The sequence below is a fragment of the Panthera leo genome, chromosome B1 (genome assembly GCF_018350215.1).
Source record: "Panthera leo isolate Ple1 chromosome B1, P.leo_Ple1_pat1.1, whole genome shotgun sequence".
NCBI lineage: Eukaryota > Metazoa > Chordata > Mammalia > Carnivora > Felidae > Panthera > Panthera leo.
Genome location: NC_056682.1, coordinates 11,338,974 through 11,366,915, shown reverse-complemented (window position 1 = coordinate 11,366,915; position 27,942 = coordinate 11,338,974). Strand labels below are relative to the sequence as shown.

The 27,942-nt window shown below is 36.0% G+C and overlaps 1 long non-coding RNA gene across 1 annotated transcript in view; it reads right to left on the bottom strand.

Moving 5' to 3' along the window:
• Positions 1-1,845: 1,845 nt before the first annotated feature.
• LOC122216837 overlaps positions 1,846-27,942 on the bottom strand; it is a 151,173-nt gene continuing 125,076 nt past the window's right edge. The window contains exon 5 of the long non-coding RNA XR_006201146.1: positions 1,846-1,949. This is a non-coding gene — a long non-coding RNA (uncharacterized LOC122216837). The remainder of the gene's footprint in view (positions 1,950-27,942) is intronic.

Sequence of the window (27,942 nt, the reverse complement as noted above, 5' to 3'; positions counted from 1 at the left end):
TTGTTATGATGGCCCAGACAGGCTATTATGGGGTAACCCTACATGTTTTCAAGATTCATTATAAAGCTACGGTAATCAAGGTGGTGTGGCATAGTATCAGGATAAGCACCCTGGAAAATGGAACCCAATACAGAGTATAAAAACAGACCTGAATATATGCAGGCACCTGATTCTTGACCAAAGTGCAAAGTGAAATAAGTTGAGAAAGGACAGCTTTTCAGCACATGGTACTGGAGTAATTAGGTGACCACATGCAAAAAAAGGGACTTTCGTCCATACCTCACACTGTATACAAAATCAACTCCGAATGGGTCACAGACACACATGTAAAAGTTAAAACTAACAACCACCTAGACGATATGTATGTGTAAGCCGCAGAAACTAGACAACAGAGCAAATGTCCGTAAACTGGAGATAGCATGAACTACGGCATATCTATCTGTGCAGTGTCATACAGCTCAGCAATTTAAAGGAACAGACTATTACTACATGGAAAAGCATGGATTAGTGTCAAAATAATAATTGATAAGTGAAAGGAGCAAGACCACAAAGAGGTCATATTGTGGAATTCCATGTTACGAGAGTCTAAAAAAACGTAAACTATTCTATAGTCACAGAAAGCAGACAAGTGGTTGCCTGGACAGGACAGAGCGGGGAGGGCTCTGAGGTGGGGCTTATAAAGGGGCATCAGAAAACCTCTAGAGGTGATGGATACATTCACCATTTGCTTGCAGTAACGACTGGTTTCACGAGTGTTTATGTACCAAATTTCATTCACTGTACCAAGTTGTGCACTTTAAATTTGTGCATTTTACTGTATGCCAATTTACCACACTACAAAATGGGACATACTGCATATGGATGTATATTCTCTGTGTGTAACAGTCATTACTAACAGAGTAAAGCTAATTCTTATAATAAGCGCAATATTCTGTATTGATTCCAACATCTAGGAAAAACTCATCAAATGATACAGCCTTAAAAAGGCCAGGGTATCAGGGTGCCTGGGTAGCTGAATCAGTTAAGCAACCAACTCTTGATAGTGACTCAGGTCACGATCTCTTGGTTTGTGAGATCAAACCCCATGTCAGTATCCATGCTGACAACACTGAGACTGCTTGGGATTCTCTCTCTCCCTCTCTCTCTCTGCCTCTCCTCTTCTCTTTCAAAATAAATAAATAAACCTTAAAAAGAAGAAGAAGAAGAAGAAGAAGAAGAAGAAGAAGAAGAAGACGACAACGACCAGTGTATCCTCTTAGAGAATGCCCAGTATGACTTCAACAAATCTTTATGCTAAATATCATATCTAACAGCCACCAAGTAGTCCTGGGACCTAATTGTCTACCTGTTGTTAGGCTTAACATCACGTATTATATTCACATTACAAAAAAAATTATATCAGCATTATACATGAGCTACAACATAAATGAAAAAGCAAGAGACATGGTCCATCAATGAATTCCTAAATAGAAGCTTCTTGAAGTCTTTCTAACATACAGTAGGCATTTGATAAATATTTTAGAATGGATAAAGTAAGCATTCTAGCATTGAAGCTTCTCCTTTAAGACAAGAAGGAAGAACACAAGGGTAACTCTCAGTAGGCCAGAGAGAAACAATGCTATATGTGTAGCTAAAATTCTACTTAAAGTTTCCCATTACAACCAGATACCAGAGACATGTTAAACCAGAAAAAAATCAGAGACTAGGATGTCTCATTTGAGCAAAGCATCCAAGAATGAATGTGGTTTGCAAATTGCAGCCAAATCTACATAATTACTTGCTCTTAAGGATTCAGCTTTATTTGAATACATTTTTTGCAAATTTTCTTATAACTGCTATGGACAACATAGAGGCTCTCATTTCTTACGTATCAACATCAGTAGAGTAGATCTGTAGAATCCCTGCTTGGCTTTCTGTTACATAGCTTTCATTTCATTGTAACACTTCAACTAAAAAAAAAAAAAAAAGATGGTGTTCAAAGTAGAATTGCATATTTCCCTTTTATTTTCATTGTATTATTATAATACAATACTCTTATCCCTAGTATCACTGTGATTCAAATTGTACTCCAATATGATCGTTCATTCATTTAAAATATTTATTGAACACCTCCCAAGTGACAGGTGCTATCCTAGATAATGAAGACACAAATAAAAACAGAAGACATTGCTGCTTCCACATGGATAATTTAGTTTACAATCTGGCAGGAAAAACTTGAAACTACAGGGTGGTGGTACAAACTGTCAGCCAGGGAGGGTAAAGACAGACTTAGGAAAGGCCTTTCTCAGGTAGTGTTATTTCCAACTAAGGTCTGAACACGATTACAACTTTACCACTAAAGGAAAGAGATCAAGTTATAAGACAAGCATGGGATAGAATGAGTCACATCTGTGGAAATGGCATCATTAGGATATGGCTCATGGAAACAGAATTTCTTCTTAATTTCAATACATACTTTTAGGTCTCAGCAATTGTTTAGAATTTGTGTCCTACTCAGAGATATAGATTTTAATATTTTCATCAAGGTGACTATAGACTTTACTTCACTACATTCTAGGGAGATCCTTGCCTTTGATTTAATATTAAATGGGGTACATGTGTTACACTTATCCAAATTCAAAGCATGTAACTGATAGCGTGTTGGCACCTTACCTGAAATGAGTTCACTAGAACACTGTGTTTGCAAGATCGTTACTTCCTGGCCATAAAATGCTTTGTATCATGAACACAATGTATGTTATTACTTTGCCATAATTAAAAAGTTTCTAAAAGCACTAGTGTGGTAGCTGGCTATATCCTTAGAAATACACAAAATTATAGAATAAAAATGGCATAAAATTCTGGGGAGCTTATTTTATTGTATAGCAAGCAATTTAAAGTATTTTATATTAAAAGAAATGCAGCTGCATTGCAGAGTAGAATGTAAAATCTGTATGATCTTTTGATATAAAACATGAGCATTGAAAGAGGGTTTATATGTACAGTGGGTAATTTAAAATTATACTTCCTTGCTTTTTTATTCTCTTGTCCTATAAGGGCTGTAAGTGGTATATTCGTGATAAAATTTGAGAATGGAAATTGATCATTTTGACTTATCTATTATTCATTCGTTAGGTAGCTGGTTCTGATTATTCAGTAAATCCTGTTCTATATGAGAAAATGCTCAGATTTACATAGGGTTTCCATGACGCAGACCTGAATCTTCTTCAAGGTAATTATCACCCTCAAACCACTGATTTGTTTAAAAAAACATATTGCAGGTGATAAATTATTTGGGCAATGTTTGCAGAGCAGAATTATAAATATCAAACAATTATTTTTGAGGGACTGCCTCAAGAACAGTTGTAAAGGTTTGTAGTCTGCTTAGGTTGAAAATGAATGAAAATGTTACTGAAATGTTACATTTCATGAATGAAATGTTATATCTGAAATGTTCCCAGAATGAAAATGTTACTGAAGACATTAATTTAGTTTATATTCTTTCTTTTTTTAATTTTTTTTAATGCTTATTTATTTTTGAGAGACAGAGAGAGACAGAGTATGACCGGGGGAGGGGCAGAGAGAGAGAGAAAGACACAGAATCTGAAGATGCTCCAGGCTCTGAGCTGTCAGCACTGAGCCTGACGCGGGGCTTGAACTCACAAGCCATGAGATCATGACCTGAGCCGAAGGCAGATGCTTAACCGACTGAGCCACCCAGGCGCCCCAGTTTATATTCTTTCATTGTCAAGTGTATCACTATAAAGTTGACAAAATAAAAGAAGATACATTTTAGTGTTGTTTTTCTATTAATAATAAATAAAAGCTATTAGAAAACTTATAAATATAACTAACTCTCCATCTTCCAGAATAGTCCATCCTAATCTATTTCTCATCAACTATAAATTGATTTTGCTCCAGAATTTTATAGTGCATCTTAAGATAAAATCATATTTGTTAAATATGGGACAGTGCTATTTCCTCAGATTGACTTTAAGATATTAAGAAGCTGTTTACTCAAAATGGTGAACCAAACATCATTCTGAAGGGTTTGTGTTCTTAGTGGCCCTGCTACAATGGATTCTTGCTGTGTTCCATTAGCTTTTACTATTGGAAGCATTCTAGAAACTCCTTTGTGTTCAATAAGGGTCTTCTCTGGCCTAATTGTATAACAGTGGCCATCTTTCCCCTTGGTAAATCAGGATCCATCACCTCACCCAGTCCAGTAACACCTTCCTATGCCTGTATTTCAATAGTATTAACAACACATAGTGTTGACAATGGTAGTAACAACACACACAATGATAAGCCTAGAATATAAAAGTACCATGGCTACCTATAGGGCAAAAGCCTCTTCCCTTGGGAACCAGGAGAGCATAAAATTACTGACAGTGAAGCGAAAGCTTTTGAATGCATTATGAGGGGTAATAGTCAAAGGAACTATCCCCACTTTTAGCAATTGGCACATATGTTCTTGATTCTGGAGAAACTACATCTTATTTTGGACTCTGGCTCAGAACATATACTACATTCAGCAGAACTGCTCACTCCAGAGGATGTCGTCTTCTGGAGGGGCCACAATATTGTCTTCCATAACTTACTCCAGAATTCCAGAATGCTGGCAGATTTGAGAGAAGTCGTGTGAGGTGATTCCAGCAAATTCTGTGAGGATAATTAATTTTTATTTCTGTAAAATGTATTCTCTGGTCAAAAATGTTATTTTATAGGATACCAGGAATGTGAGTAAAATATTACACGAGTACACATATGATAGTGCTGAAATGGAAATTTCCATCAGCAAAGGAAAATGTATATAAAGATGAATGTCTGTCTCAATGAGAACAACCGTCTGTCTCTCCAATTATGCAAATGAAACAAAGTGATTTTCTAAACCCCTCACCTCCACCAGGCAAGGGTTTATATAAGAAACTCAACATTGACATATCCTGTTGGCAGCTTAGGTGTTCCACAGGAGTGGTAGCTAGAGTATATTTGATCATGGGTAGTATTCTTTTACCCCTTCTACAATTTTTTATTTTGCACATGACTCTGGGATGGCTGAGGCAAGTGGCTGACACACTTCCAAAGAATGAGCCATCTTTTGTTCCTTTTCTTTCTTCCTCCTCTTCAGTGGACTCTTTGGTAAACATTTAATTGTATGCAGACACCTTACACAATGCTGCTATTCTTAGGACCCCATCTTCTTTCCTACATATCCTAGTCCCCAGTATTCAGATCATGTTCTTTTCAAGTCTTTGTTATCTGGTAAAGGTGAGCCACTGCTCATAAATTAGCATAGATCCGTATCTTGGGCGATTACTCTAATGGGGCAAAATAGATCAGTAGATGCAGTGCTCAAAATTTTTATCACTAGTTGGCTTTCCCTCAATAAATTCCAAAAAACAGAGATAAAAAAGAAGAAAATTTACAAATACACTAGAGATTTTAATACATATTTCTAAGTAACAGAAGAAGCAGATCAAAAAAAATAGTTCAGTAATATATAGAGGATTTGAGTAACACAATTAACCATCTAACCCAATTGATATTCAAAGGACATTACTTGGAAAAGCTGCAGAATATGCATTCTTCACAAGTGCCCATGGAATATTCATTAAAGAAGATACTATCTTGCTATGAAACAAATTCTCTGAAAGTTCACTTGATTAAATCATACAAGATACACAATTAAAAATTCATAGAATTAAACTATATGTCAATAACAGAGAGATAACTAGAAACCCACCGTATTTAGAAATTAAACAACACATTTCATCATAAACATGGTTAAAAGAAGGAAATACAATGTGAACTTTCAGAAAACATTTTGAACTAAATGATAATGAAAATACAGCATATCAAAATTGTGAAGTAGAGCTAAAGCAGTGTTAAAAAATGTACAGCTTGGTATACACGTAATAGAAAAGAAAAGAAAAGCAGCGATATAAGCCACCTGTTAGAGACATTAGAAAAAATAACAGAAAATGAAAATCAAAGTAAAAAAAAAAAAAAAGAAGAATGATGAAAACAGAAATCAATGATATAAAATGCAACATAGGAATCCAGAGACATGATGAGTAAATGTAAGATGACTTCCTATTTGGGATCATGGAACAGAAAAAAGGACATGAGATGAACACTAAGGAAATTTGAATGAATTATGGATTTGGTTAATAAAGTGTCAACATTGGCCCTTTGATTGCAACATTTGTGCCATACTACTGAAATAGGTCAACGATAGGAAAAACTGATTAAGGGGGTATATGGCAACTCTCTGAATTTATTTTCTACAAATGTAATTTTTCTGCAAATCTAACACTGTTTTAAATCTTTAAAAAATCTTTAAAAAACTTCTACAGTAAAAAACAAAAGCAAATGTACAATAGAGAAACATCAAAACACCAAAAATGTCAAACATTAGTTGTTTTAAAAGATTATATCATCAATACTAATTAAGGAAGTGTAAATTACAGTCACAATGGATAGCATTTCATTTCCACCAGAAAACTTATAATTAGGAGCACTGAAACCACAATGAATAAATGAAGATTGGAGAAACTTGATATCTTTACAATACCAATGGGAGTTGAAATGTGTCTAATGATTTTTGAAAACCTTTTGCCAATATCCATTAAAAATAAATATACAGTGTACTCCTGCTACCACATAGAAGATAGAAAGCTGCAAACAATGATGTTTACACTCAAACAATGAAAAACAAAGAGTTTAGTGGTCTACAAGGCAATAACCTTTCTTGAGCATATTACAGAGCTTAGGTTGCAAGGCAAATAGGTAACCTGAAATCCAAAGAGAGGCTTTAAAGTAATCATAGTATGTTAGAAGATTTAGTAGATGTCCACACCTTGCATAAAGAGATGAAGATTATAAGAAGAAACATGGAAAATATAAGCAGGTGCCAAATGGAAAAGGCTAGCAATGCAAATCATAGTATCAGAAATTAAGAATCCCTTCAAAAAAAATTGAAAATAGAAAATAGTAGTTGAAGATAGGTCAGTAGCAGGCATTCAAACTAATGGACAGAGAAAAGAAAAACGATAGGGAAAAAAATGAACAGAACAACCAAGAGCTGTGGATCAATATCAAATGGTCTAAGATACATGTAATTCTCAGAAGTAGTAGAACAAGAGAGTGGGACAGAAGAATTATTATAAGAGAAAATGACAGAAACTGTTCCAAAAGTAACAAAAGATACAAATCACAGATTCAAAAGACTCAAAGAATCCCAAGGGAAGTAAGGACCAGTATGTGTAACGTGTGCATACATACACTCTTGGAAACATCAAAAACTACATGGCAATTTTGAACATACTCAGAGAAAACAACAGCATATTATACGGAAGAACAAAGAAAATTAAGCAGTCTCAATATTTCCACTACTGGCTATGTACTCAACAGAAATTCGCTATGAAGAGAAACAGTTCAGAGACAAAAGATTACAAACTGTATAGTTCTATTTACAAAAAAGTTCAAGAATGAGCAGAACAATCTATGGTGATAGAAGCAGAAAATTTGATTTATTTAAGGGTATTGACTTATAGTGAGCACAGGTGAGCCCTCAGGAGCACTGTAAGAATTCTATAACTTGATTTTGCATTTGAATTTTCCTGTTTTTTTTTTAATTGGCTATCTATTTCTTTATGATTTGTAGACATTCTTTATATTTTTGTATGGTAGTCTTTATGATACATATATATTGAAACTATCTTCTACTGTGCAGCTAAGCTTTTAATCTCTTAAAAATTTCTTTCAATAAGCAGAGATCCTTAATCTTAGAGAGGTTTTCTCTGTTTATCATATTAAATTTCATTAAGCTGACACTTAAGATTTGTATATAAGTAGCTTATAACAGAGTAAAAAGTGAATTAGTGTACAGGAATAAAAGGAAGAAAATTTGAGATCTTAATAGAAAATGAAAAGCTTAGAAAAATTAATAGACACATTAAAATTCTAAGTTCTCAACAGAGTCTGCTATAATTTGACAAAATAAACTTTTGAGTTTTGGGGGGAAGAATACCTAATATTAACAGTATAACTGATGCCAACGGAAGACTGATGAGCAGCGATCTACCTTACAACACATTAAAAATAATATAATCAAGGCAGTATCGGCAAAGACTTAAGAAAAAGTAAGTAGAAGAATAGAGTCCAGAAATAGTTCCAGAATATATAAATTTTTGATGTATGAAAAGGAGGATATTCAAATTCAACAGGCAAATAACTGTCTAATTTAAACCTATGGCTGGCCGAAAGGAGTGTTTAAAAAAATTTGTATAGAACTCTACCTCAAATTAAGATTAAAATGTGAAAATAAAATTTAAAAATTGCAAGATCTCAGGAGACCAAATAAATAACCCAGAAATTAGGGAATTTTTTAAAACATGACAGAAAATTATTGGCTACAAAAATATTAAATATTGTATATATCATACATAAAATGGAAACTTGTAGGTCAAGATACACGATAACCACAAGACAACATATAGATTGGGAAGCATTTTGAAATGCATATAACTTACATATCTTATAATATTTATGTTATCTCTGATATTTATTAGGGCTACCTTATTTCACGATCCCCCTGTACATAAAAGGCACTGTGGCTTATACAAACCCCTGGAGACTATAACTTGAATGGAAGCATGGCTAGGCTTCCAGCACTTGCTCATTATGGCAGTCATCAAAAGAGTTCCTACCTGCTCTCACATAACAAAAACCTAACAGAAAAATTTGCACAGTGTCTTCAACAGACAACTTACAGAAGAGACAACAAAGCAGCCACTAAAAATATAAATCTATGGTGAGCCTCACTAGTACTAATTTCAAATTTCACTGCAAATTTTAATTATAAATTAAAAGAATAATGGACAAGGCTACAAAAATTAAAAAAAAAATAAAATATTATTATTAGTGTTGGCTCTAACACAAGCAAGGATACACATATAAGGACATATCACTGGTATAAATGTAAATTTATACAGTCTTTTTGGAACATACAGCAATGATCATTTGTATTAGAAACAAATATTTCTATGACCAGTACTAAGACTCTAGGAAGTCTGCAGATTTATGTACAGTTATCCATTTGTATGGTAAAAATTTGAAGGGAGGGATCCTTAAAATGGATGCCATGATAAACCTCATTATAAAGAGGGAATATCTGCAATTGAACGAAAGCAGTAGGAGGGGAGCTGAGAAAAGTATAGGACATCCACACCATGGAAATATGAGGAGGTTGTAGGGAGTTAGATGCATTCCAGTTGCCTTCAGGATATTTCACAATATAATTTTAAGTGAGAAAATCAAGGTGCAGTAACATGTATATTATGTGAGCTCAATTTCATAAATAGATAAGGAAAATCCTGTTATAAAATTTTTACTTGACTTGTGAATGAACAATGAGAGCGTGTGGATTAAGTGGAAAGAGCAACCAGAAATCAGAAAACAAAGAGGATAACTAAAATAAAAACAATACCCCAACCACAACAAAAATCAGTTATTCATCTAAGATAAATAATCATTGGGGCGCCTGGGTGGCTCAGTCAGTTAAGCATCCGACTCTTGGTTTGGGCTCTGGTCATGATCTCACCCCTGCTCGCTCTCTCTGTCTCTCTCTCTCTAAATAAATAAAGAAACTTTAAAAAAATTAAAATAATCATATTTATGTAAAAATAGTATAAACATGTGTAGATGCAGATAATGATATAGATATAGATGATAGATATAGATATATAGATATGCATACACATACACATATACATATACATATACATATACATGCACATATACATATACATACACATATACATACACATATACATACACATATACATACACATATACATATACATACACATATATATACACATACACATACACATATACATATACATATACATATACATATACATATGATTCTTGTGAAAACGTTATTGCTGATCATCTCTGGTAATTGAAAATTTCAAGTGATTTTGACTTTCCTCTTACATTTTCTATACTTCTTGAAGTATGTACAATAAGCATGAATTATTTATATAATCAGAAAGAAAAAGGAAACATTTTTTATTTAATAAGGAAAATGCGTAGACCATGTGTGATATGTAAATTTATGACTCAGAATAAGTTAATCATGGCAATATCCCACCCCTATGATTTGTCACAGAGAGCGTCATGCATAGGTAATTTTCTATCTATAACTAGGTGGCTGTGTTTCTACTTAAAAGGGTTGTTATCATGTCATTCCCTCTGACATATCTTGGAGTCACTACCCCCTTGATTAGCGGGTTCCATGCCACATGTAATAAATAATGCCACTCTGAAAGCCTCCTGTCCTGCATTCGCTACTCTCTTTCCTCGGTTCCATTGAATGCATTTGCTCTTCCAGTGAACTCTGGTCCTGTGTTTTCCCTTTATGTAGTCAACAACTTATTATTCAGTAAGTAGTTCTGTACAATACCACTTTTGGTAATTCTGAAAATGTTCTGTATCTGTGCCGCAATACGGTAGCAACTAGCCACAAGTAGCTACTGAGCACTTTAACTCTGGCAAGTGTAGTCAAGGAACTGGCTTCTAAAATCTTATCTAATTTGGACTCATTGAAATCTAAATAATCATGTGGCCAGTGGATACCATTTTGGAGAGGGTAGTGTTAGAGCCTCAGAGCAATTCTTTCAGGCCACTGAATGAGTGATAACACTTCTTCCTTTAGGGCACATCCCTCACTCTCTGCATTGGGTATGGCTGTGCTCCGTGGCCCCTGTCTTGTTCCAATCATTTAGATTACTCTCAAGCCTTTTTTCACTTATGATTATTTGTTTTTTTGGACATACATCTTTTCCTCCAATCAGGACTCTGCGACTTTATTTTTATCACGTAGGGAAATCTGTTTATAACCAAGACATCATTATGGATTGTATATGAATTTCCTTTCACAGGGATTCTGGACCCCAGCAACTCAAGGGCTATGAATGGGTCTCCTTTTTCATATTAGTGAATATTTGTGACCAACTACAAGAACAAATTTCTAAACATTTTTTTTAAAAGGGGCTTGTCTGGTAGAAGCATATTAGGAGGTAGCATGGCCTAATTCTCCCTGTGACCCCATTAGAGCTTCATCTCCGAGACATGCAAAACTGTACACACGGAGACATCCCACAATTAGGGATGCCTCCACTCACCTATGGAGCAGGGGAATTTAAATGCTTTTTTCTCCTGCAGGTGCCACAAAGAACACCAGGGACACCAGTAACCCTGGGTAGACTGGGAATCCGGGAGTGGCCGCCATAGCACTGGCCTAATGTTCATTTTCTCTGTCCCCATTCTGTCACTTCCCAGGAGGCAAGCCAGATCCATAAGCAGGGTCAGGATTTGCCTACTCGTTTGCCTTCTCACAAATTCAGAGCATAGCTCAATTTCTTTTGTTTTGCATCTGGACACTTGGAAACTACTTCTTTTAGACCCTCAAAACACAAGTTGCACATCCCTTTCTGAGCAATGGGAGGCAGAGTGTGAAGATCCTGGAGTCAGCATGTCTGGGACTGAGCCTGGCTTCTCCAATTTATGTCATTTTGTGTGCTTGACTACGTTTTTAATCTCCGTCCGTCTGTTCTCATCTTTGAATGAGGAATAATCATATATGGATTTCAGAGTGTTGTTGAAAGGGTGAAATAAATTAATATATAAAGTCCTGATAACAATGTCTGGCAATATTACTGATCTTATTAGGCGCAACATTAATTCTCATTATCTCCTCTTCACTTCCTGAAGGTGAATACGTTTATAACATTCAAGAAGAAAGCCATATTGTCCAGAGATTTTCCTTCTCGGGGCAACCATACATCTTTCATCTGTGGCAAGAAAAATATGCCCACACACACCTACACACATGTCTTCTTAACGTTAATAACTGGAATAATTTTCATAAATAAAATGTAATTGTTCTATTATGTTTCCTATTTGAGATGGAGAATATTAAAGCTGAAGATAGGCTTTCATTCAGAATAATTTTTACTTTTTTTAAAAAAAATTATTTATTTTGAGAGAGACAGAGACAGAAAGAGCAAGAACAAGGGAGGAACCAAGGGAGAGGGAGAGGGAGAGAATCCCAAGCTGCCTCTGCACTATCAGCCCAGGGCCTGATGCAGGGCTTGACCTCAAGAAACGTGAGATCATGACCTGAAATGAAATCAAGAGTTGGATGCTTAACTGACTGAGCCACCCAGGCGCCCCAATTTTTACTCTTTGATGATACAATTAGCTCCATGCCCAATTTTCACAAGTGTTATATTAATAAATGAATGATCTTAAATTTGCAGCTCAGCACATTGTTTTGTTTTGTAGAATCAATCTATACAGGGACGAGACAAGGGTGTGGAAACAAAAACCCATGCCCATTTTAATGTCTGACATAAAATTATTTCAAAACCATTTGCCATGAAAATTACCCTCTTTATTATTGTTGAGTTATACACACTGGGATATATAAAATATGGCTAGCAGATACATGAAAGAATGTTGCTAATGAATAGTTTTTGGCTCTAAAAGTCTTTGAAAATCAGGTGACCAGTTCGTTTCCCAGTCTTGTTTGGTAAAAACTGCCCACAAAGCAGAGATATGGGAATTTTCTCTAGCTTCTTGCCAAGGACAGACTCACAGAGATGGCGTGCTAGAAGCAAGAGTCAAGATCTGACTGGATTCAAAGTTTGGAAGGGAGATGGTCATTTAGTTGGCCTAAAAAGCTGTAGTAGTGTCAATGCAGAAGCAATAAAATAAAATAAAATAAAATAAAATAAAATAAAATAAAATAAAATAAATGATGATTTACAGGTGGAAATACATGATAAAACCAAGAACAAGCCTCATTTTCCCTCCTAGTATGCTTATTTCCATTAGTTTTAAAAGTCTTTATCTGTATATTTGTCTCTACTCCCTTACTCATCAATTTCCATGTGGGCCAAATCTTTGTTGAGGACATATGCTTGAGGAGGGTCTCTGTTACTGATTTAAAACACTCAGCTCTAGATCTCTGCTTCTAAAGATTATGATAGTGGTACCTATCTAAGATGGAATTTAGGCATCTTTTAGCTATGGATTGAAATGGTTTATTATAAAGTTACCTCTCAAATAGCTCTTGGGTGGACAGAGGTTGTAAACGGAGGTAATATTTCTTTTGAATGGATATTTTGGTGAATATACTTATAGGAAAACTCTTTAGGTGAGCAGTGCAGCAATTCAGCAGGGTAGGGGTTTAGCATATTTTTTATTCTTCAAATCAGTTGTTCACACATTCTTCCAACCAGTTTTAAGTGGGTGGTAATACTGAGGCTCATTGAGCATAGAAGCACCTTAACTAGGACCTTACACGACTTAAATCTACTAGGAATATCTGCAATGAAACAATGGTGTTGAATGCCCTTCAACTTATTTTTCAGAACAACTGAAAAGTAGAACCAAGGTATTTAGGAATAAAGAGTGTCCAGCATAGGGTGGTCAATCATTCTGGTTTATCCAAAACTGAAGGTGTTTTCAAGACACAGGACTTTTATTTTTATTATTTTTTCAAGTTTTTTTGTTTGTTTTTGTTTTTTTGTTTTTGTTTTTTTGTTTGTTTTTTGGAGAGACAGAGAAAGAGAGAGAGAGAGAGAGAGAGAGAGAGAGAGACAGTGAGAGAGGGAGAGAGAGAATCCCAAGCAATCTCCAGCTGTCAGTACAGATCCCTACACAGGGCTCAATCCCACAAGCTGTGAGATCGTGACCTGAGCCAAAATCAAGAGTCAGAGGCTTACCCAACTGAGCCACCCAGGCGCCCCTGGACTTTTATTTCTAAAACTGGGTGGGGGGGGTGCCTGGGTGGCTCAATCGGTTGAGCATCCGACTTCAGCTCAGGTCATGATCTCACGGTTCATGGGTTTGAGCCTCGTGTCAGTCTCTGTGCTGGTAGCTTGCTCAGAGCCTGAAGCCTACTTAAGATTCTGTGTCTCCTTCTTTCTCTGCCCCTCCCCCACTCACACTCTGTCTCTCTCTGTGTGTCAAAAATAAATAAATGTAAAAAAGATTAAAACTGGAAATGTCTTGGGGAGCCTGGTGGCTCAGTCAGTTAAGCATCTGACTCTTGATTTTGGCTTCAGTCATGATCTTACAGTTCATGAGTTTGAGCCTCGCATCAGGCTCTGTGCTGTCAATGCGGAGCCTCCTTGAGATTCTCTCTCTCTTTCTCTCTCTACCCCTCTTATGTGCTTTCTCTGTATTTTTGTCTGTCTCTCAAAAATAAATAAACATTAAAAAAATTGGGAATATCTTGAGCAAACCAAGACAAGTTGGTCATCCTAGTCAAGCATCTAATAGTACATTATTATTGGTATGGCCACCATAAATAAAATGGCTTCATTGCACAAGAATGGCCCAAGATCCAAAACAAGGTCAAGAAACGTGATCCTGTAAAGACATTCAAAACATTGAATTAGGCTCTTTTCAGTTTTCTGGACAGCTCCCTTTAAAATATATATAATAAATATTTTTCTGGATTTGTATCAATTAGGTATTCTTGGTAAACTAATTGAGTTTTTGGAAAATCTGCTTCCTGAGAACTAAATATAAAAATAGCATAAATTCAATGTAAACCGTTTTCTTCTAGCCTGTTAAGGCAAGATTTCCCCTGTGATAGCATAATACAAGATGCATCTGTTAGAATTATTTTTTGGCATCTTGGGAAAATGTTTACCAAAGTGATGTCCCATCAGTACAAGACAACTTCAAAACTTCCAAGTGTTGGAAGTATAAAAGATCTGAGTACCTCACAAATCTTGGAGCAGCCAAAATTCTCCATAACAGATGAAGAGACACAAAATCAATACATAATCAAGAAGGTTCTAGGCTCTCCATCTTTCAAGGGATTAAGATGCTTTTGGCATCCCACAATTAAAAGAGGGGAGGCAGTCTATGAAGAGGCAAGAAGTAGAATGAGACATAGTACCTATACTGGGAATGTCTACTCCCATAGCTGAGAACTCATTCCAACACTCCTATTCAGCTACGTGCACTGCCCATCCTTGCACTATGTGAGGGCTGTTGAAAAACCAAGATTCAATGTATTTTTCCACCTTCTTAGGCAGAGTGCTGGACTGATCTCACAAAGATCTAGCTAATACCTAGTGAATTTTAGCAATAGAGAGTCACTCTTATTCAAGACCGAATGAAATACCTAGAAAAGAAAATTAGCAGAAACTGAAAGTTCTGTGATCCTGTCAGAAATGGTGAGTTACTTAATTTGTGTTCTCTCCTTGAACTGTACATTAAGAACCTGGAAAATGCAGAGAGATGTTTAGGAACTTTCCTTTCGCCTTTTCTTCCTTCCTTCCTGAAATATTACTTTAACAAGTCATTTCCAGGTAGGAATACGAGACTCTATAAGAATGAAAAAGAGAGAATGATTGCATGGTATCAAAGCCTAATATATTTGCAGGTGGAGGGAAAAATGTTTTGATAGATTTTAGAAGATCTCTGCATTTCCTGTGAAAAAGTAGCTGGAGATCACCTGCTGACAGTGATGGGAAGAGAAGGAGTGTTTGATTTTGGGTAAGTGGGCAACATATGCCATATTTGTTGCAGACAATATAGTATAATTTTACCAAACAAATATCGGATACTATCCCACATGGAGATTCTAGTTATTGTGAATGATCATGAATCCTTAGTGGTACCAACTTGCCCAATTAGATAAATTTATCTAGCTGTGTTCAGCTGTCCAGAAGAAAAATAAGTTACAGGAATAAGAAAAAAACAATTAAATAATGGACTTTATAACTGAATTTAGAAAGCAAAAAATACAAAGAAGAGAAAAAATAATAGAGGAAAATAAAAGGATCAGGATCTTTAAAATTCAGTGGGAGTAGTTGGCCAGATGAGCTAGAAGGACAGAAAAAATTATACTTAAATTAGTGATTTGGGATATGAAACATCGGTTCCATTTGTGTACTGGGAATAGGAACATTCAGGTTCTGAGATTAAGGATATAGAGGAATTTGTTTATAATGTTCCAGAAGGCAGAAGAAAGGAGTTCAGGAGGAGATGGAATAAAAAGGTCAGGACCAAGGAAATGACACGCTCCTAAAGAATAGATTGCTAACATAGACTATGAGTTGGATTGGTTTGGCAATGGGAAGGACGTTAATCACTGCTCTTAGATGTAAATAACAAAACCTGCTTGAGTTAGGTTGGAAAGAAAAAGGTTTATTAAACAACCAGAGAACTACTACTGGGTTATGTATGACTAGGAAACAGAGCTAGGGACAAGACAGGAGAAACATACGACCAATGACACTGCTGGGATCACTGTCCATGATCCAAACACTTGATGCTAGGGACTGGAAGCTAAAAAATATCTGCCATGATTGCCTTGAATAACTGAGTGCCTCTGTGACACTGGTAACTCTATACATCAAGCCACTTATGTGCATCAGGTTGTTGACTTCCATACCTAAGACTAATGCAGACATATATGTTTGGGGAACATAGGGCACTACATGTTTCCTGTTTCAGCTTTGCAGCCCCCATAGAAAGTCAGACAAGATTAGAATGGGTGTTAAAAGAGGGAATTTACTGCACCTGTCCCAAGGTGTACAGATTTGAGTATTAATTGATGGAATAAGAAATGAGGATCAGGAGGCATCTGGGTATCTCAGTGGGTTGAGCATCTGACTTCAGCTCAGGTCATGATCTCATGGTCCGTGGGCTCTGTGCTGACAGCTCGGAACCTGGAGCCTGCTTCGGATTCTGTGTCTCCCTCCTTCTATGCCCCTCCCCTGCTTGATTTCTGTCTTTCTTTCTCTCTTAAAAAATAAATAAACATTTAAAAAATTAACAAAAAAGAAATGAGGATCATGATGAACTTAAACTGAGCCAAGTGGAGAGAAGTCCTTGCTTCTTTTGCTTTGTGTATTGTTAGTCATATAACAGTAGTCACATCACACAAGAGTCAGTAGAGCATATGTGCTTATTTTTTACTCTTTCAACTTTGCCCATTGTCAGACTGAGAGACAGAAGGCTCTGCTTATACACCTGACACGTGGTCTGTTTTATTCCTCTTTTTCCAGGTTAGGCATGAAGAATTCTACTGCCCATTCTCATACAAGAATGGATCATACATTTTAATGTAAAAAACAAAATGATACAAATTTGTAAAAGAAACTATTGGAGTCTTTGTGACCTTAGGTTAGGCCCTTGTTTCTCAGCTATGACAAAATTGTATGGTACAAAAGAAAAAAAATAATAAACAAATAAATAAAAGTTTCAAAGGATACCACTGAGACTGTGAAAAGACAATTCATAAAATGAGATGAAATATTTACATACCATATATCTGATAAGGAAGTTATATCCAGAATATATAAAGAACTCTTATAATTCAACATATAAAAACATATAACACAATTTTAAAATGTGCAGAAGATTGAAATAGACATTTCTCCAAAGAGGATATACAAAAGACCAACTAAGCACAATGAGAATTTGCTCAATATCATTAGTCCTTAGGAAATACAAGTCAAAGCCACAATGAAAATTCACTTCCCATCCATGAGAGTAGTTAAATTTTAAAAAGACAGGCAATAACAAGCATTAACGAGAATATAGAGATATTGGAGCCTTCATACATTGCCGGTGGGACTGTAAAATGTAGCTACTGTGGGAAACTGGCAATTCCTCAAAGTGTTAAAACCTACAGCTTCTATATGATCCAATAATCTCACTCCTAGATATTTACTAAAGGGAAACAAAAACATGTTCACAAAAGAATGTGTACAAACGTTCACAGTAGCATCAGCATGTATAATAGCTAAGAGGTAGATGTCTATCAGCTGGTGAATGGAAAAATAAAACGTGGTATATGCATGCAACAGGCAATAAAAAAGTCATCAAATATTGATACAGGCTATAACATGAACGAATCCTGAAAACATATTCTAAATGAAAGAAGCCAGGGCTGCCTAGGTGGCTCAGTCAGTTAACCATCTGACACTTGATTTCAGCTCAGGTCATGATCTCACCGTTCCTGAGATGGAGCCCTGCATGGGGCTGCATGCTGAGAGCATAGAACCTTCTCGGGATTCTCTCTCTCCCTCTCTCTCTGCCTCTACCCCGCTTGTGCACTCATGGATGAGCTTTCTCTTTCCCTCTCTCTCTCAAAAATAAACATTTAAAAAAATAAATGAAATAAACCAATCACAAAATACCATTCATATATGATTATAGGAATTCCATTCATATACAGTGATTATGTGATTATATGATTCCATTCATATACAGGGTCCACAATATGCAAATCCACAGTGACAGAGACTAGATTATAGTAGTTGGGGGCTAGGGAAAGGAGAGAATGGGGAATGACTACCAATAGGTAAAGAGTTTCTTTTTGAGATGATGAAATATTCTAAAATTAGACTGTGATGATCAGTGCACCATTCTGTGAACTTAATAAAAGCTATTGAATTACATACTTTAAAATATATTTAAGATACAAATATAAAACATATCTCAATGACGCTGTTATTAAAAATATATGTACAATATTCACAAGTAACATATATTTGCAGTCCCCAAAAGTGAACTAACAAAATACTAGCATCCTTGGTAATTTTAGACAACCTTTGTTTCCCTATTCTTTCTGCACCGATACCTTCTTTACTTAATGGCCTATTTTGAACCCGTGTAATACAGCTGCTCCTATTTTCTCTTTAGAATTGATCTTTGTGGGCGCCTGGGTGGCTCACGGCTCAGGTCATGATCTCACGGTTTGTGAGATCAAGCCCCACATCAGGCTCTGTGCTGACAGCTCGGAGCCTGGAGCCTGCTTCAGATTCTGTGTCTCCTTCTATATCTGTCCCCCATCCCCACTTGTGCTGTGTCTCTCTCTGTCTCTCAAAAATAAATAAATGTAAAAAAAATTAAAAAAAAAAGAATCAATCTTTGTGCCAGATATCTTGTCTGGAACTCTTGTAACAGAGACCTCTTGGTTATGAATAGGAACTGTCACTTCCTAATCACTGTTTCCAAAGAACACAATATTGAATGGGAAAAATCCATCCCAGTATTTTGGGAAAGGGATGTCCATGCATATTAATGCCATTTCCTTCAATTTGCAAAGTTTCTCATACCAGCACTATGCCACACATTTTAAGAAATTAAGAGATATTCCATCAAGATCCATTTTCTTTATCTAGATGCAATTCATTGCTGACATACAGAATGGCACTTTGTAAGAAAACCTGTATATGTGATGATCATAATCATATACACAATCACATTATCACACTCAGTATGGGAAGCAGGTAACTAATGAGTCCCTTTTGTACCCCACTTAGAGGATACCTCCACAATTTTTGGCTATTCTTGGCTCTATATTTGACATATTTGCATGATTTGCTCTCTGGTGGTTCTGTTGTGAGGTGTAAGGACCTAACTGCCAGAGCAACATAAATATTGAGCTGTTCATGAAACTTTTCTAAGTTGGCATCTGAAGATAAATGGTTCCAATCCACTGAATATGTTTAGTTGGTGGGAGACACAGCTAATGACACATTTGCCTGTTTGCTACTATGGAAGGCACCACTTCTAAAGAAGAAGACATAAATAAATGGCAACATTAATGCTTTGCCAAAATTGGTGTCAACAGAGTGAGAATGTTTTGAGGTAGAATGGTTGGACCTGTACTTTGGTGTTCGAGAGATTACCTGCATAGGTAATCCTTCAGGACAACAATACAGCCACTGACTACATATGATGCGCCCAGTGGTTACAGGGAAAACTGTCAAGTTCAGCCTTGAACTTCTGCTGAGCCTAATTTCCTAGTCAGGCTGGTAAGGATTTTAGTTGCAAGCCAAACTGAATGTATTTGGAGCTCATATACATTCTCTCCACAGTGATTTCTGCAGTGCTCTTTGCTGTCACAGCTCAGGATTTTTTCAACTATTTCCACCCTGGGAAGATATGTGATGATCATCAAAGTTTCTTTTGTTCCAGAGATGCAAGGCCATCGGGCAAATAAAAATATCCAAAAATTCCCATAGCTTACCAGATACCGCTACTCCACTTTTTCATGCACATTGTTTTATTAATGAGACTTCTTAAAAGGTAGTGTGTCCTAACATCTAATGCTGCTGCCAATAGAATGGCTCTAAAATCATCCTGCCTCTGAATAAATCCCACATCTCCTGCATCTTAATAGTATGTCTGGGATAAGATGTTTCACCTACCTGTACCTTGTCATCTGAAAATGGGGAGGAGTGGCAGTGATGATTCTTAATAAGGTTATTATAGGGTTAAATGTGCTAATGATGTAAACAAACACTGTCTAGAATAAGGTAAGCAATTAATACATATTATAATTATCCTACATATTATTGTCTTGGCTTTCAGATCTAGTTTCGCTAGTCATGATTTTGGATCTTCTTTTTAGACTAGAGTATAAATCTTTCCCATTAATTCTTCCCTCACAGGACTGCCCATGATGGTTCTTACTTAGCTCTAGAGAAACTACCCTCAGCTCCCATCTGTGAATTATCTTGCAAATCCCAAGCAAAAAGTAAGGACAAGGGCATGATGTTATTAGGTAACGAAGCAGGAGGGACTGTTGGATTCAGATGCCATACATGGGCCAAGCACGGTTGAAGAAAAGGAAAGACAGCATCCACTAGGGGGTGCATGTCTTGTATGAATGGGTGAATTTTCCAGCTCGGGGAAGATTCTTAGAAGCCCAAACTGCACAGGCACTAAAATAAGCCTATTCCGGAATGCAAGGTGGAATTCTGTATTCGTGCTGTTCTCATGGGACTAGAACTAATGTTGCAGCATAATGTCAACTAACGAAGTTTTAGTAGAGGCATTAGTATAATGTGAAAACTGCACAAAACTTAGCAATTTTGTAATCATTCTCTCTTTCAGTTCTAACACCCCCCAACACACACACACCCTCCCCTGCACAGGAACACTCAGACGCACGTACATTTACTCACCTGGCCCATGAAACCCCACTTTACAAAAGATATTTCTTCACACGTACAATCCACAGTCTTTCTAACATGTGTTTATGTCCTTGTTGTATTTTATATGCTGAATATATGTCTAATCTGCTTCTTTGACTCAGAAACTGTGTGGTGCCTTTGTTCTAAACAGAACCAATCATGTCATGTTGAATTTAATAAATATAACCTCAATACTTGACTCTGTCACTGTCATTTACAGTCTCTAAATCAACCTTAGGAAGTTCTCCTGATTATTTATAAGATACACTCCACTAATAAGATATATACACCTGTGTACTTTTGCCCAAATGGCGCACACACACACACAAAAGAAGCTTTAATAAAATGCATTAGGAAGGACTGATCACTTTGTCACCAATAAGTATTTATTAAAGACAAGTATTTTATGAAATGTAGAAAATTAAACTAGCTCCTGCTTTAGGGGGTGGATTAAACAATTCTTTACAGGAATGTATGGATTTGAAATGCTTTTAAAATCTTATTTCATTAATATAATTACCATTCAAAATTAAGTTACATAGAGTATCTCAATTTGTTGCTCATGGGATATGATCTCTCTTAGTTTAAAATTACATTATACTTAGGAAAGCTTCAAACTATCAGGTTAACTTGTTTGGCAGAATGTTAGATTAATTCTCTAATTCACTGAAATATCTATTACCTTTTTCGAAAGAATTGACTGTAATGAATTAGAGAGCTAATCTCAACAATTTATCACTAAAATGAGGTCATCACACTTAGAAGAATATTCAAGACTTTCAGTCCATGACTAACATTTTCTTTTTAATGAGAAAACATGTATTTTCTATATTATGCCTTATCATATCTTAATGGTTTTTAAAATATAATAAGGAACTGATATATTTTAAGGTAGAAATCAGTTATAAGAGTCTGTTATAAATTATTTGTGGCAAGTTATGAAAAGTCTTAACAAAGAGTTAATATGGTAGTAAGATACACTGATGATAGAGAAAAATGATGTAACCATGCCCTAAAATTTCAAGTTTTTTTTTTTTTAGAACAGCTAAAACTAAAAATAATTACAAATCTGGTCTTGTTTTCATCTTGGGCATGCATCAAGCAAAATGACAATAGCAGTCAGTGTTAATATATTTCTAATGAATACTGGGAATATTTAACTAAAATTTATTGACTTGAAATTCTCAAATATCACTGAAGTTTGTACAGATATATTGATCCAGAATTGATTTTGCTAATCTAAGAGATATATATAGGCAAAATTAGGAGACTAAATTACAAAAGAGTATGTTACCAAAACACTCAAAGTGGAGGGAACATGGCCAAACAAAGAAGAATTAAAAATAAGACCATCCTTGATTTCAGCAAAAACCAATACATGTCAAGCCCAGGGTCTTGGGAACCAGCATGGAATCATCAGAATGGTGACTGAGTGCTGTCAGTTTCCACCAGAGCTTATACGTGTGCATGAGCCTGGACTCACCCTAGAAAATGTTTATCCTAAATCCGGTAGAGTATGGCCTTTCTCTGTTACTGCTAGTATCACTTTTTTTTTTTTTTTTTTTTACCTCTCCATTCTCCACGGCTGTTTACTCCACTTCACCCCCAGAAAGCCGTGGGGCTGGCACTATTAGCCCCCACCGAGCAGCAGCTCCGAAGCTGCTTCTCCGAGTACACTTTATTTTTTAAAAAAATTTTTAAGTGTTTATTTATTTTTGAGGACAGAGAGCAGGGGAGGGACAGAGAGAGAGGGAGACACAGACAGGCTCTAGGCTCCGAGCCTTCAGCACAGAGCCTGACTAGGGGGCTCGAACTCACAGACTGTGAGATCGTGACCTGAGCTGAAGTCCAACACTTAACCGAATGAGCCACCCAGGCACCCCCTCTGAGTGCATTTTAGATCCAATTTGCTACTACATGCAGTGTATTCGGCCACACCAATCCAAATGCCAGCTAGAATTTCACCTATCCAAAAATCTTATCTATGCCATTCATAGAGTCTGCATTTATGGTTTTGCTGTTTTTCAGAGAGCCCTCATTTATTTTTGTATTTCCTCATGTTTTGTGATGTCTGATTGTAAACTTATGTTTGAGTTTGAAGATACTCTTAAGCCTGAGCTGAAAATACATGAACTGAACACATGTATCCTTTTTTCTTTTCTTTTTCTCTTGTTAAAATTACTTTAAAATGCTTCTTATGTGTGGTCTTTTTAAACTGTAAATAATTTGAATTCAGTTTGAAATCTCACAGAACATCAGAAATACATTTATCTTCCACCACCAAAAGTAAATTTCAAATACAAAATTATTTTTGTATTTGTACAAATATTTTGTTTCCTAGTTCAACAATTAAATAATCATGTGTTCCTCCAGTATTCTAGCTTTTTGTTTTTGTTTTTGTTTTTTTTTAAACAGATTTCTCATGGTCCTTCCAACCTTTTACGGACCCTGGGCTTTGTCCCCTGTTCCCCCACATCTCAGTTAAAATGAAATGTTATGTTATCAGGGATTCACATATATCCTTTGGTGGCTTCAAAGCAAGCTCACTGAAGTTAGCTTTCACTGGGGCCCTGTGGGATGTCTTTCTTTCCTTGGCAGCTAGATGGGTTTACAATTAAAAATGTATATATATTTAATGTTCAGTAGCATAGAATAGGTAGACTATATATGATTAGAAATGTTATTACCAGTCTGAATCTCTACCTACAAACGCAAATATAAAGGAAAGATCCACATCTGTATTTTTTAAAAGAAACTTTCTTATTGTATGAAACTCCCTGCCTGGAATGATAAAAAATTCCATCTCAATCAAAAGTCTGAAGGAAGGGAGAGGGAGGTGTGTGTCCTCGGGTAGTGAAAATTTTCATTACGTAGTGCCCACGCATCAGAGAGGTCCCTTCACTTCTTATACATAATTCTGACCGTGTCTCCAGTGAGACATTTATTTTCCTATTTCACTCAGCATCTTCAGCTTGGGTGGCTCTGTGCTCTCAACACCACCACTGAGCCTACTGAACAGTAAATGTTTACTCACCTTAAATGTTCCACACTGATGTCAACTCACAGGTTCTGCCATTTTCTGGGAAAATACATGAATCTTTTTCAGTTCACTTGGAATCAAATAAAAGCTTCCTCTGGTCTCCAGGAAAACGTATAATCAGACTCCACTCTTTGTTTTAAAAGTGATCTATCACTCCCCCCTCCCACCCCAGACCTCCCCCTGCTTATCTGACCTAGGCACACTAGCCTGTGTGATCCCAAACTCATTCTACTGTAAGATCTTGATACTTATTTAAAAGCTGCTTTAGAAGATATTTTCTACTTTATAAAAACAGTTCTATAGTTTTATATTTTACATTTAGGTCTGTGATTCATTTTGAGTTAATTTTCATATAAAGTATAAGATTCGGGTTAAATTTTATTTTTTAAATTGTATATTTCCATGTGCTTCAACACCATTTTTTTGGAATGGCCATTTTTCCTCCAGCGAATTGCTTTTGTACCTTTGTTAAAATTCAGTTGAACATATTTGTGTGGGTCTATACCTGAGTTCTATTTTTGTCCACTGATCTGTAAGTCTCTACCTACAGCAATACCACATAGATTTGACTACTGCCCATCAGATAGACTGGTTCCTCCACTTTGTTCTTTTTTCAAAATAGTTTGGACTATTCTGTCTTGGGCCTTTCCATACAAACATTATGATAAACTTGTCTCTATTAACAACAAAAAACTACCTAAGCTCAAAACCAAAACTAAAACCAAAAACGTTGCTGGGATTTTGAAAGGAATTGAATTAAATCTGAAGATCACTTAGGAGATATTTGACATCTTTCTTATGTGGACTCTTCTAATCATGAATACGGTATGTCTTTCCATTTATTCAGTATTTGTTTGACTTTTTAAAATTAGTCTTTTGTAATTGCAGGTACAGATTCTGTGCATGTTTTGTTAGATTTATTTAATACATGTGAATATACAGTTTTCTGTTGAATAATTGTAAATGGTACTATGTTTTTATTTTAGTTTTCACACATTCTTTTCTAGAATTGTGATTGGTTATTGTGTGTTCATCTGGTACCTTTTGATGTTGGCCAACTCACTTTTGGGTTTTAGGAAACTTTGTAAAGGTAAGTCATCTGCAGTTGTAGGGTTTTATTTCCTCCTTTCTATTCTGTATTCTTTTTTCCTCACTTTGTTTTGCTGTCTTGAATGTCTAGTGACTATGTTGTATCACACCTATTTTTGACATGTTGTATTTCCATTTTCGTTCAGCTCTATGTATTTTCACAAATTTCCTTTGAGGCTTCCTCTTGAACCCAAAGATTATTTAGAAATGTGTTATTTAATTCCCAAGTGTTTGAAAATCTTCCTCTTATGTTTATGTTATTGATTTCTAGTTTAATTCCATATGGTCAGAGAATATATCCTGCATGGTCTAAATTCTTTTAAAAATCTGTTGCTCTTATGGCCTAGAATGTAGTCTATCTTGAAAGTCTGTAAGCCTTTATAAAAATTTGTGAAATCTGCATTTTTTTAGTAGAGTGTCTATGTATGCAGACTAGAGCATGTTGGTGGCTTCAGTTTATTCTTGCTGCTTTCTCTCTAATGGCTCTGACAGTGAGGTGACGTGATCCTCAACTATAATAGTGATATGTGTGCTTTCCCTTTCTGGCTCTTTTCTCAATTCATTTCTATCAGTTTTTGCTTCATGTACTTTGAGGCTCTGATATTTGGAGCACGCACATTTACGACAGTTCTCACTTTCTAGTGTATTGATCCTTGTATCAGTATGTAAGATACCTCTGGTACATTTCTCTGAAGTCTACCTTAACTGATATTAAGAAAGCCACTCCTGGTGTGATTTGTTTTGCTTTGCTTCATGGTGGCATAGCATCCTTTTACTTCCAAATTACTGATGCCATTGCATTTTATACTGACTTTCTTACAGATAGCATAGAGGTGGGCCATGTTTTTTTAACACATTGCCAACATCTTTCTTTTAATTAATGTATTTAGGTCAGCTACATTTTTTAAATGTTCATTTATTTTTGAGAGAGAGTGGGGGGGAGGTGCAGAGAATGAGGAGGACAGAGGATTCAAAGCAGGCTCTGTGCTGGCAGTAGAGAGCCCAATGCAGGACTTGAGCCCATGAACTGTGAAATAATGACCTGAGCCGAAGTCAGACGCTTAACTGACTACACCACCCAGGTGCCCCTAGATCATCCACATTTAAAAAAAAATGTTTATAACATTTATTCATTTTTGAGAGACAGAGCGTGAGTTGGGAAGGGGCAGAGAGAGACAGAGAGACAGAATCTGAAGCAGGCTCCAGGCTCTGAGGTGTCAGCATAGAGCCTGACGTGGGACTCAAATTCATGGACCATGAGATCATGAGCTGAGCTGAAGTTGGATGCTTAACCAACTGAGCTACCCAGGTGCCCTGAAGATCATCCATATTTAAGATAACTAGTAATATGTTAGGACTTAAGTCTCCCATTTTATTATCTACTTTCTGATTGCTTCTCTTCTCATTCCTCAGTTTCTGTTTTGCTTGTCTTCCTGTGGGTTACTTGAACTTTGTTCGAGGTTTAATCTTGATTTGTTCACAGTATTTTTCAGTCTATCACTTTGAATAACTATCTTAGTGGTTTTCCTAGTTATTACAATACACAAATGCCAAAGTACACAAATCAACATTTTACTACACGTAATGACATGTAGAAACCCTACACGTTTTAGATCCTTTTCACTTCCCCCCTTTTAAACTGTACTTGTCTCGACTATTTCTTTTACCTACATTGAGTTCTGCATCAAGTTATAATTTCTGCTTCAATTGAATGTGATTTAAAACTCGTGAGAAAAAGGATAGTATATTATATGTTCACCTCTATTGTACTCATGGTGGCATTTGTTACTTTCTAAAATTCCAAGGCTTCCTCTGTTATAATTTCTTTCTGTTTGGAGAATTTCCTTTAGCCACTCTTGAAGGGTAGGCCTGTATTACAAATTCTCTTCATTTTCCTTCATTTGAGAATGCCTTTATTTCCCCTTCATATTCCTGAAATAGGTTTTTACTGAATGTGATCAACAATTTTTTTCTTTCAGTGCTTATTTGGTCCATGGTTTTAGATGTCAAATCGCTTGTGTTCGATTAGTATTCCCCTGTGAATACTGTGTTGTTATTCACTGGTTGGTTTCAAAGGGTTTTATTTTGTTTTGTTTTCAGTTTTCAGAAATTTAATTATGTTGTGTTTTGGTTGGATTTCTTCGGGATTATCCTATCGGGGGCATGCTCAGCCTCTTGACTCTGTAGATTTATCTTTTTTCATAAAATTTGGGAAGGTTTTATTTCTTCACATACTTTTTAGCCCCTCTGTCTTCTGACCTCTGAAACCCTGATGTTAGGTCCTTTGTTACTGTCTCACAAGATGACTTTTTCAGTCTATTTTCTTTCTTTTATTTTGGGTGAACTAAATCCTGTTGATCTGTCCTCAGGTTCTCTGATTATATCCTCTATCATCTCCATTCTGGTAGCAAACCTGTCCAATGAGATTATTTCAGTTACTTTACTTTTCAGTTCTGTAATTTCTCCTTGGTTCTTTCTTTTTGTAATCTCTATTTCTTTCCCAGAATGGTCCATTTGTTCATTTGTCACAAGATAGCTTGTAATTACTTTTAAAATCATTTTATCATTGCTTCTCTGATGTCTTGTCAGAAATGCCAACATCCAATTCATCTCTGTGACCGTGTCTTTTGATTGTCTTTTCTCATTCACATTGTGATTTTCCTGCAACCTGTTTTCCCAAGTGGTTTTCAGTTGTATCCTGGACATTTCATATGATAGGACTCTGAATACAGTTTAAGCTTTTTTTTTTCTTTTTTTTAGTCGGTGGTTCCTCTATTGAGGTGTAATGTGAGAGCCAAATGG